At 35.1% G+C, this 10,400-nt stretch overlaps 1 protein-coding gene across 22 annotated transcripts in view; it reads left to right on the forward strand.

Moving 5' to 3' along the window:
• PARD3 (par-3 family cell polarity regulator) overlaps window positions 1–10,400 on the forward strand; it is a 676,839-nt gene that overhangs the window by 383,617 nt on the left and 282,822 nt on the right. The gene's annotated exons all lie outside the window — the stretch shown is intronic.

The raw sequence follows: 10,400 nt of genomic DNA on the forward strand, positions 1-10,400 counted from the left end.
CAACATAAATTTCCTTGATTCTACTGCTTTTTTTTTTTCTGTGAAAGGACTGTTGTATTTTTATTTTAATATATTCAGGTGCTTTGTAATTGATTTGCAGCTAATGGCTGGTGACTCCCTGTGATTGACAACAAGTTCAGTGTACAGGCATTCTCCTCTAGGAGCCTAAAGCCCTACACATCTCACTTGTTGAGTTTGAATCTCCTCTTCTCTTCTTTACTCATCTAGTGATTCCCTGATAAAATGTGTCTATGCAATATTTGATTTCCTAATTTTGATTTTTTTTCCTTTTATTACCCCTACCTTATGTCTTAGTTTCCCAGCTGCTAAAACAAATAGCATACAGTGGGTTGGCTTTAACAACAGGCTTACGATTTTGAGACTAGGAGAAGTTAAAAATCCAGACGTTGGTGTTCTAGTTTGCTCGCTGCCAGAATGCAACACACCAGAGACAGATTAGCGTTTAATAAAAGGAGATTTATTTTGTTAGTTCTTCAGAGGAAAGGCAGCTAACTTTCAACTGAGGTTCTTTCTTACATGGGAAGACACATGATGGTGTCTGCTGGCCTTCTCTCCAGGCCTCTGGGTTCCAACAACTTTCCCCAGGGTGATTTCTTTCTGCATCTCCAAAGGCCTGGACTGAGCGTCGAGTACTGAGATGAGGTATGCTGAGCTGCTTGGGCTGTGCTACGTTGCACTCTCTCATTTAAGCACCAGCCAATTAAGCCACACATCATTCATTGTAGCAGGCATGCCTCCTAGCTGACTGCAGATGTAATGAGCAGCAGATGAGGTTCGCATACTATTGGCTCATGTCCACAGCAACAGAACTAGGTGCCTTCACCTGGCCAAGTTGACAACTGAATCTAACTACCACAGTTTTGGCAAGGCAATGCTTTGTCCCGGAAGATGGTGCTGTCTGCAGGTGATCCTTGGGTTCTTGGCTTTTTGGTCATATGGCAAGATGCATGGTGATGTGCTCTCCTTTCTCTTCTGTGTTCAGATCCTTTCAACTTCTTGTTCCTGCATGTGGCTTTGTCTTCCTAAAGACCCTTGTAATAGGATTAAGGCCCAAACTCATCCTCTTGGCCACACCTTAACTAAAAATAACATAAATCCTGTTTACACTAAGTTCATACCCACAGGAATGGATTAGGATTATGTACCTGGGGTATATAATTGAACCTACCACACCTTATTTTCCACCATTTGTTTTAACCTCCTTTGCACCTGGAAAAGAACAGGGAGACTACAAAGAAGACTTAGACCAATGACTGATAATTTAGAACATTAAACTATGACATCAAGGAATGAAAAGTATCAATTATGTTGTAAAAGATACGTGAAATGTCAGTTACAAGTGTGTAATTCATTTATTTTATTTTTTATTTTTATGAATACCTATTTGACCAGTTGTACTACCTTCCTGGTATATGTTAGTAACTATGGCGAGTCCAGATTTCATGTCTTTGGTAAAACACATGTCTTATATAATGTCCTGAAGTGGAAACTTTTGATTTATTTACAATTCTGTTGGCAAATGAAGATTGAATGTTTGTGCTATATAGAAATATGTAAAATTCAAATGAAATGTTGGGTACTATTATATTCACAGAGTTGTGGCTGCTTTCACTTTTTTCTTTTAATTTTTAAGCTCTGTAGAAGCATTGACATTTCTTCAGATAACTTTCATTTAAACAGAATTAGTTATTTTTTAAGTGGCTGTTGCCTTTATTTCCTTTGAAAGTATAATTTTAAATGATATAAAAGTTTACAAGTATTTTTGTTCCTTTCTTGAGTTGAATAAATGACAGGAAGGTACATTCGATTAGAGCTTTCCAATCTTGATGTGTCTTTATCTACTTGTGAAACATAAATTTTCACAAATGAGATTTAATTGTGTACGTACCAACTTTGAACTCATATTTCTATTACAGACATATTATTTTCTATCTTTTATTACATCTTTCTTACTTCAGAGTGAAAAGGATATTAGGATAAAATATATAGATGAAAAGCCTAAGGCAAAAGGAAAATAAGAGAAAAATATGTACATATTAGAAAGATTAATTCAAAGGAAGACATTTTAGAGAATCCAGCAGTTGCTAGTTACCATACCTTTAGTCTTGAGTTTTGATGCACAGAAATTATTCAACTAAACAAGTCTCCTTCTGCAGAACTGAGAGTTGTTCTCTAGCTAAGCTACGTTTAATCCTTTTTAATATGGCATTTAATGAGGAAAATCTCATGCGTCTTTCCTACCTACAGAGCAAAAAGATTTAAGAGACACATTCTTTTTTTTTTTTTTTTTTTTTTTTTTTTTTTTTTTTTTTTTAAAGGAAAGACAGAGAGAAGGAAGGAAGGATAGAAGGAAGGAAGGAAGGAAGAAAGGGAAACATCTTTAAACATTTTCTTGTTTTATTGTATTCTGTTTCTCCGTTTTTGTTACATGGGCTGGGGCCGGGAATCGAACCGAGGTCCTCCGGCATAGCAGGCAAGCACTTTGCCCGCTGAGCCACCGCGGCCCGCCCGACACATTCTTTATTAACCCTTTTAGGCATCACTGATTTTCATATTGGGAAATAGAACAGAAATATTTTATTTTTAGCCAGCATCTGTGTGTAGTAGCTTTAAGCCCTTCGAGGACTTAGTAGAAAAATGGCTGTGCAGGGTTAGGTTAATAACATTTCTGCAGTGTTAGGTTGATGATGGGAGAATAAAAGTATGTGGGCTGCTCAGCATCACAGATGCCAATCTTCAGGGGCCAGAAACACCTGTTTCCTGTATCATCAGAGAAATGCTTAGAAGGAGAGTCTTCTCATTCAGTAAGAGAACTTTCCTAGCCATTTACTGTACTGAGTACAGTATAATTCCTGCGTTAGGTGCTGGGGAACAAAGATGAACAGAACATGCTCTTTCTCCTGGGATTTGCAGTGTAGATGGAGTGATAACTGAGAAATCATACAGTTATAGTTATGTGAGAAAGGCTGAAACAGTTATATAGTAGATTCCCTGTAAGCTGATGGAGGAAGAATTGTCCGAAGTAGGCAACTGAAGCTGGTTTGTAGGGGAAGTGATTTTAATTGTGATCACAGTTACCAATTGCGTGGAGGATGCGGGGGCAAATTGAGCTATGCAATATAGCAGAAAGGAAAAAAAAAAAAGGAAATCATGAAGAAATTTCACATACATGTAGTGGGAATACAAGAATACATATTCATGGTGTATAAGTTGACATTTCTAAGAATACTTTCCTTTGTACAAAATTCCAGTCATAGTTCAGCATTATTAAATCTTGCTTTTGGAGATATAGCTAATTGCATACCTCTTACTGAATACTTTATTTTTATAAAATTCACAGTATATGTGAGTATATTTTCTGATTTAGGTGTTCAAGATCAAAGAGTCTAAAAACAATGCCAACTGGAATTAAATATTGCAAAGAGAAGAAATAATGCAGGAAACGATATCAACTCTAATTCAGGAAAATAGTCATTTAAGCATGGGAAGTGACTGTTAGGGAAATTTTTAAAATAGGTAGTTATTGTGGTCTGCTATATAATGAAGTTTATCTAAATAAGGATCCTGCCAGACCTACTTAAAAAGGGTATTTTCCAAGTAGGTTGAGTGTTTTTCCTTGATCAGTGAAGTGACATTTAGCACGTGATGGCTTATTCCCCAACTGCTGCCTGAACCAACACCTCCTGGTTTCTAGGAATGAGATAATTAGATGCCATCTACTCTAATGGCATAGCAAAGAGTATTATCTTCCCCTTGATGCTGTTTTTCTTTAGTCATCTTGTGTTTTATTAAAAATAAATTAACTAATCCCCATCTAGAACTCTCTGTTCACGTTCTTTCATTACATTAAAATAAGTTTTCACTTCACGCATATCATTACATTTCTCCTGATTTAAATGTCAAACATGACCTCCATTTTAAAATCACAAATGCTATTTGTTTCAGGAAGGCTACATGAAATAATTGTGGTTTCTTTTGGCACAAAAATCATGTTTTGTTTATATATATATAAACCAAGCCCATAGGTATTGCTCAATAAAGCTTACTCAGCAAAGGAGCAAATGAACCCACAATTGTTCATATTAGTTATTGTATAACTCTCTTAAAAATAAATCAGCAATGATGCATCCTGGTTTTTATAGTGCTTAAAGAGATTTTTCCAAGACATTTAGAATGACGTTGAGATATGATTATGATGTAATGCTAAGAATTTGTAAAGCAAGATATAAAATTGTACACTGGCATAAGGGTTGGGCCTATGAAATAAGATTTTTGTATTTAATTCTAAGGGTATTAAAGTCTAATTGAGAAATATGTATATAAAAAGGTAATACTGTGTGTCAAAAGAAGTTTATGCACATGTGCCAAAGGCATTTGGAGGCAGTAGTCACTATTGAATATTGGATATTGAGACCTTCTGGGAAGCAATGGAATGCCATCTCTTCTTTGAAGGAAATACAAGACTTAAACTAAAGACCTTGTATTGGGAGAGCATTCTTTCTAGGAAGAGAAGATATGAAAGGAAAAAGCTACTTACATATTCATGTCTTGGTGGGAAATAATGAGTAAATTATTAGAATCAGAAAGTGCTGGAAGGTGGCACTGGAGAGGTTGTTAGAAAGTACTTGAGGAAAGTAAGGCTTTTGACTCCAGGGGAAGGAATTTGGACTTCAACAGGAAATAATGGGAGTTGTAGAAGGTTTTCAAGCAATATATTCGTGCTATTTTAAAAATTATTACTCTTCCACTTGGACTGCGATCTAACTTATTGTAGATATTCTAACTCTTTTCCCATATGGAAACAATTATGCCTAAAATATGTGATTCTTAATAAAGTGCAGTCTTTGCTTCTCTGAAGCGTTTCTGGTCATGGACATTTACCATTTCTATATATCCATCTTTATTCTTTAATCTATGGCACTTCAAACTCTCTAACTTTCACAGTATTTCACCTTCTGCAACTAGTAATTGTGTGCTAGTTTATTTTATTAAGCATGTATTGTTTAAATCTAGTATGTACCAGGCACCATTTTCGATGCTGGATTACCCTGGATGTGGGGTTGACAAAATTTTTCTGTAAAGAGCCATCTATTAACTATTTTAGACGTTGTTGACCACCAAATCTATGTGGCCACCATTCAACTTTGCCATTGTAGCTCATAAGTAACCATTGTATAAACAAATGTATGTGTCTGTGTTCCAGTAAAGTTTTGAAGAGGTGACAGGTCACATTTGGCTCATGGGCCACAGTTTGCCAACCCTGTCCTGCAGAAGCAAACAAATAAAACTGCTTCTGTCACAGGGTTTATATTCTAGGATTTTTCATGTCTAAAACTTCATCTCTATTTTCCTGTTCATATTACTTGGGGGGGAAGAGGTAGTGGTGGCAAGAGGCCACTATTCTTTCACTTCCATTTACTAGAGGTTCCATTTCCTTTACTTCTCAACTTCTTTTTTACATATGTACCATCTTTTGATTTATCAGATTATTTTGGTCACAAATGACTTTTTGACCACTTAAGTTCAATTTAATATTCAGAGTACCAGGTGAAGAGTCAGCATCCTTTGGAAAAACTTCAGTGATTATGTTAAAATTTCTTTCCGTGACTTTTTCCTCTAGACTTATTTCTTACTTACAATATTGACAATAACTTCTACTATTGAGAGCTGAAAAAATTGCATATCTAATAGAATACTTTATAATATTTAAAAATAACTTATAGGAGGATTGTGATTAGATTAATATAAAAATGATTGGGGTATAGAATGATTGAATATAAAAAAGATTGAAATATAAATATGAGTGCATCTTGGATATAATTACCAAATAACTTCTCTCTCAAATAAAAGCAAAGTTCCTCTGGCTATAATAGTTGTAAGCAAATATCTTTGGAAAGTCTGAAGAAGTAATATACTCATTAATCAAAATATTGAGTCAAAATGTGAGTTAGGTCTCTTCTACTAAGATTTACGTGATTATCCTATGTTAGCTAAAGCTCTTAGCCTATTGTTCTCCAGAGAAGCAGAATTGATAATGATTGTGTGTATGTGTGTGTGTATAAATTTTATGAGATCTAGGAATTGAATCATGGGACCATGGGGATTGGCAAGATGGAATTCCGTAGGACAGGACACAATTTGGGATCTCTGATAAAGGTTTTAATTGCCCAGAGAAGCTGCTGGCTGGCTGAAGTGAAGATAGATATTCTTCCTTCTTACTGTTGAAATCATCAGTTATCCCTTCAAGGCCTTCAACTGATTGGATGAGACTTCTCTCACTACATAAGACAATCTCCTTTGTTGATTAGGGATGTAATCAGCCATAGATGCAGTCAACTGACTAATAATTTAAGTCCACAAAATCCCCTCACGGTGACTATCAGACTGAGTGGGCACCATCACCTAGACAAGTTAATGCAAGAAGTTAGCCATCTCACCAGTCTAACCTAGACTCCTCTATCACTTTTTGCTCCATAAACATCTAAAACAAACAATTCTTTTTTTTTTCTTGGAATTTTTAGTTAGAAATGTTGGGTTACCTCTGTGTCAGTTGATGATTGATTTGATCATATGTTAAGTTTTCACATTATTGGCAGAGGGATTGTTAGGAATGGACCAATATTTGAAACCCAAGAGACCTTGGATGAAGACAGAGACTGGCTCTGTCTTATACTAAGTGTGGCCTGGTAAATTAATGTTAATTAATTTCATCTTCACATTTGAGAGATGGACACTGGTATGATTTCTGCTTGGTTTAAATAAGAAAATACAGGTATATCATTAGAAAGGTACTTGGCTATGGAAGCAAATAAGAATGATTAAATGGAAATATATTTTATGTTTAGCTTATCTTCCTGTTGTATGCATTACAGTTCCCTTCTGGGTTGCTTGATAATCCTGGCTGTCTAGATAGGTTCTGAGTAGTCTATGCAATCAGGGAACATGATTTAACTTACATCATGAATCTGAGATTAGAATTTACTTATCTATCATAAATTTGAGGATCCCAGTACCTACGTGTTTAGTTAGTTGCGTGCATATGTTAATGACAATTTAGAGCCAATTTGAACTTCTTGGGAACGAGCCAGGTGTTAAGAAAAGTTTTCAGCTTGTATTTTGCAGTTCAGTATAGAGTTTTAGAATTGAATATTACATTAAGTGAATAAATGTGCTGTTGAACTTTGAGCATTCAATTTTAATTTATTTTAGGAAACAAATACAGTTTTATTTTCTGAATCCATTGTCTTTGTTCTGGAAGTCTTCAAAGTACATTCTCAGTTGCAAGCTGGCCTATTATAAAAAAGGACAATTACAAATGCATTTGTTTTAGAGAGTAGAATTTACCTTTAGATAAATCATGGTTCTTTAAATGTGGTGGTATAGTGCCTGTCTCTTTTTAATCTCAGGGAATTCTATATTTTTATTTACCTTTTTCGGCCTACTTTTTCTCATCCCATAAAGATTAAAAATAATAATAAGGCTTTATTTTTCCTGAGAATTCCTTTATTCTTTCTTCTGTTGGCATCCTCTATGATAGTAGCTGTGCTTCTGAGGTTCAAATGTAGGTAATTTTCCTGCACATTCCGCAAGGTAAAATGTTCCTGGGTGACGGATCCCATTCTGCTCATTCATACCCTGTCTTCACTACACTCGTGGTGTTTATACTGTCAGCTTTTATTAAGATGAATTATGATCATTTCCATACAGCTGGGTGGCAGTTGTGGGAGTTTACGTTATCAAAGCAAAACTCTGAGTAACTCAGCCAATTTAGATGTCAATAAAACATTTGTTACTTCTTATTTTCAGTTATATCATTGGCTGTAATTTATACTTAGAATTGAAAATGTTAACATGTGTGACTGAGTTTGATTTAATTAAGTGTATAATTAGGCTAATGAGCCTTGTAAAAATTTAGTGGTGCAATCCTTAATATAATCTAAGCAGCTAACTTTCTAATTATGCATCCCAGATCATGTACAAATATGTAGCATCCCAATGGCTTGCTTTTTTGTGACTTTATTCTTCCTATTTATTTGAAACACTGCTCATAACTCTGAGGAAAGACTTCAAAGAGATACATGTGTATTTGTATATTTTATGTTTTACGACAAGTGATACCGAGGTGATATTTGCACTCAGTGGACATAAGTGGACATTTTCCAATTTTCGAAACAGTGGAAGAAGTGTAGGGTTGGGGATGCTTCAGATTTACCAGAAAAAGATCAATTTGCTTGAAAAGAATATGAGTCATGTATGGTTTCCATTAGCTTAGAAAGGAGTTGTTGGGTTTTTTGCACATAGCCCTAAACCCTGTAATTATATCTCTCTAAATCCCAGCACCATTAGTGAATCTTTCATGTCTCTTTTCCCATGCCTGCCAGCACAGCCAAGCAAGAGCTCATAGGTTCTGCTCCTGTACCATTTTTCCAAATCTCTCCCCAAATCCTCCTTTTCCTCTCCTCTTCCTTTTTATTTTTGGCAATATGGTTTCTTCTTCCAGGGTACATGGTTGCCCCTAATGAGGGTGAGAAAAACTCTCCTCCATACCAGCACATGATAGAATAAAATGTTCTGAACTTCAATATCATTGATTTTCTCTAATAAAAGTGTTTCAAAAAAATAACATCATGCTTGCTAGATGCTTTATTATTTTACAACTTGAGCTAGAATTTCAAATTCTAGTTACTGGCTGAATTTCCTTTTAATTATAATATTTGAGATACCTTTAAATTGGAAAATCAGAGGTTTAGAAATATCTGCTTGCACATGCACATTTTTTAGGAAAATGAAAGTGCTGTTATTACTACTTTCCACTGATTTCCCTTCAGAGGGAACTTTTTATTCTCAGTCTAGCTGTTATGTTATCAGTTCAATTTTCTTGTGAAGTTTTTGATAGTTCATTCCCATTCCTTTTGTAATCATTTTCACCTAGTGGAGCAAATGAGATAATTTTGTAGATTATACCACTTTACTTTTAAATTAATCCATTCTTTTTTGAGAGAATGATTCTAATAGTGTGGTCAAGTGCTTAGAAACCAGCAGGCTGCTAACTTTGCCTTAATTCAGTCTGTTTCCTTGATTCCCTGATCACTTGCCGTGTCACTCAGGGAATCTTCTCCCTCCTGCGCTATCCCTCCCCCCAATTCCCTCATCAGTTCTCCGGGCTCTAGTGCTGAGAAAAAGCCTTCTGAAATTTTGTGACTATTATGACAACGTTGGATGCTGAAGCCTCAGTGAATAAGCTTCCATTATATATAATGTACATCGGATAGTGTATTTTTGGTTCATGACATTTTTACTGTATGTTGGAATTTGATGCACTTGGCCATAAGGGAGGGCTTATCAGGAGAGACAGGCTGTTCAATCAATGAAGCATGCCAGGCTTTTCCACTTTGGATATTATTCTCTGATGATTACCAGCAGAAAAAGTAGATTTTTAAAAAGAAAAAAAATTACTATAGTGAATTTAATTCCATTGACCTATTCAATTGAAAACTGTTGCTGCCACTGGAAACTTAAAGTATAGGTGCTTTCATAAGTACTGAAAGGGCCTATTTGAGATAAATTTTTGAATTTAAACAAATTATTAGTACTAATGAACTGCTAATATATATTGAGCATAGTCTATACATATGTCTCTGAAAAGATTCCATGAGGTATTTTAGAATGCACACAATTTCAGAGAATGTAAAAAACATAGCAATTAGTCATTTTAAAGTGCAGAAATGTTGTAACCATGTTGAGAAATTGCGATTTCACTGATTGAAAGCTATTTAATTAACTTAAGTGACTCTTTGTAGGGCATAGTTTTATTGCAAGGATTGAATGCATATACTTTTAAAAAAGTGTCCTAGGCATGTAGAGACAGCTTTTAGGAACAGGCATGTTACCACATGTATAATTTCTTCGTGATTACCTGTGGGTGACTGAGGCATCTTTTCTGACAAGCTGTCCTTTTATGTGGCTGCTTGTGAAGGTGAAGTGCCCCAATGTTTTCTTCCAACTCGAGTGTTATTGATTACTGTGATTTGTTGTTTGAATTCTCAAGTTAATTTTTTTCCCATTCAGCAGATTCCTAGATGTATGTATCTTCATTTCCTTCATTCTTTGATAGAACACTTTGTTCAATTGCAGATAGAAACAGGCTTAAGTAATTGAGAAGTCTAGGGTGATAGATTCTAGGGAAGATGACACTTTAATGATAACTTAATTATTGGCATGGCATATTGTGGAAGCTCATCCTTTTAAATATGGAGCAAGACAGTATGTTGCTCTTGCAACTAGATCAGTTTATGTTAGTCTTATTTTGAGCTAAGAAACTATTCACATTTACTTAATTCTAACATAGGTAGTAAATATTAACAATATTTTTAGATTCC

This window comes from Tamandua tetradactyla, chromosome 1, assembly GCF_023851605.1.
Source record: "Tamandua tetradactyla isolate mTamTet1 chromosome 1, mTamTet1.pri, whole genome shotgun sequence".
In the NCBI taxonomy this organism is placed as follows: Eukaryota; Metazoa; Chordata; class Mammalia; order Pilosa; family Myrmecophagidae; genus Tamandua; species Tamandua tetradactyla.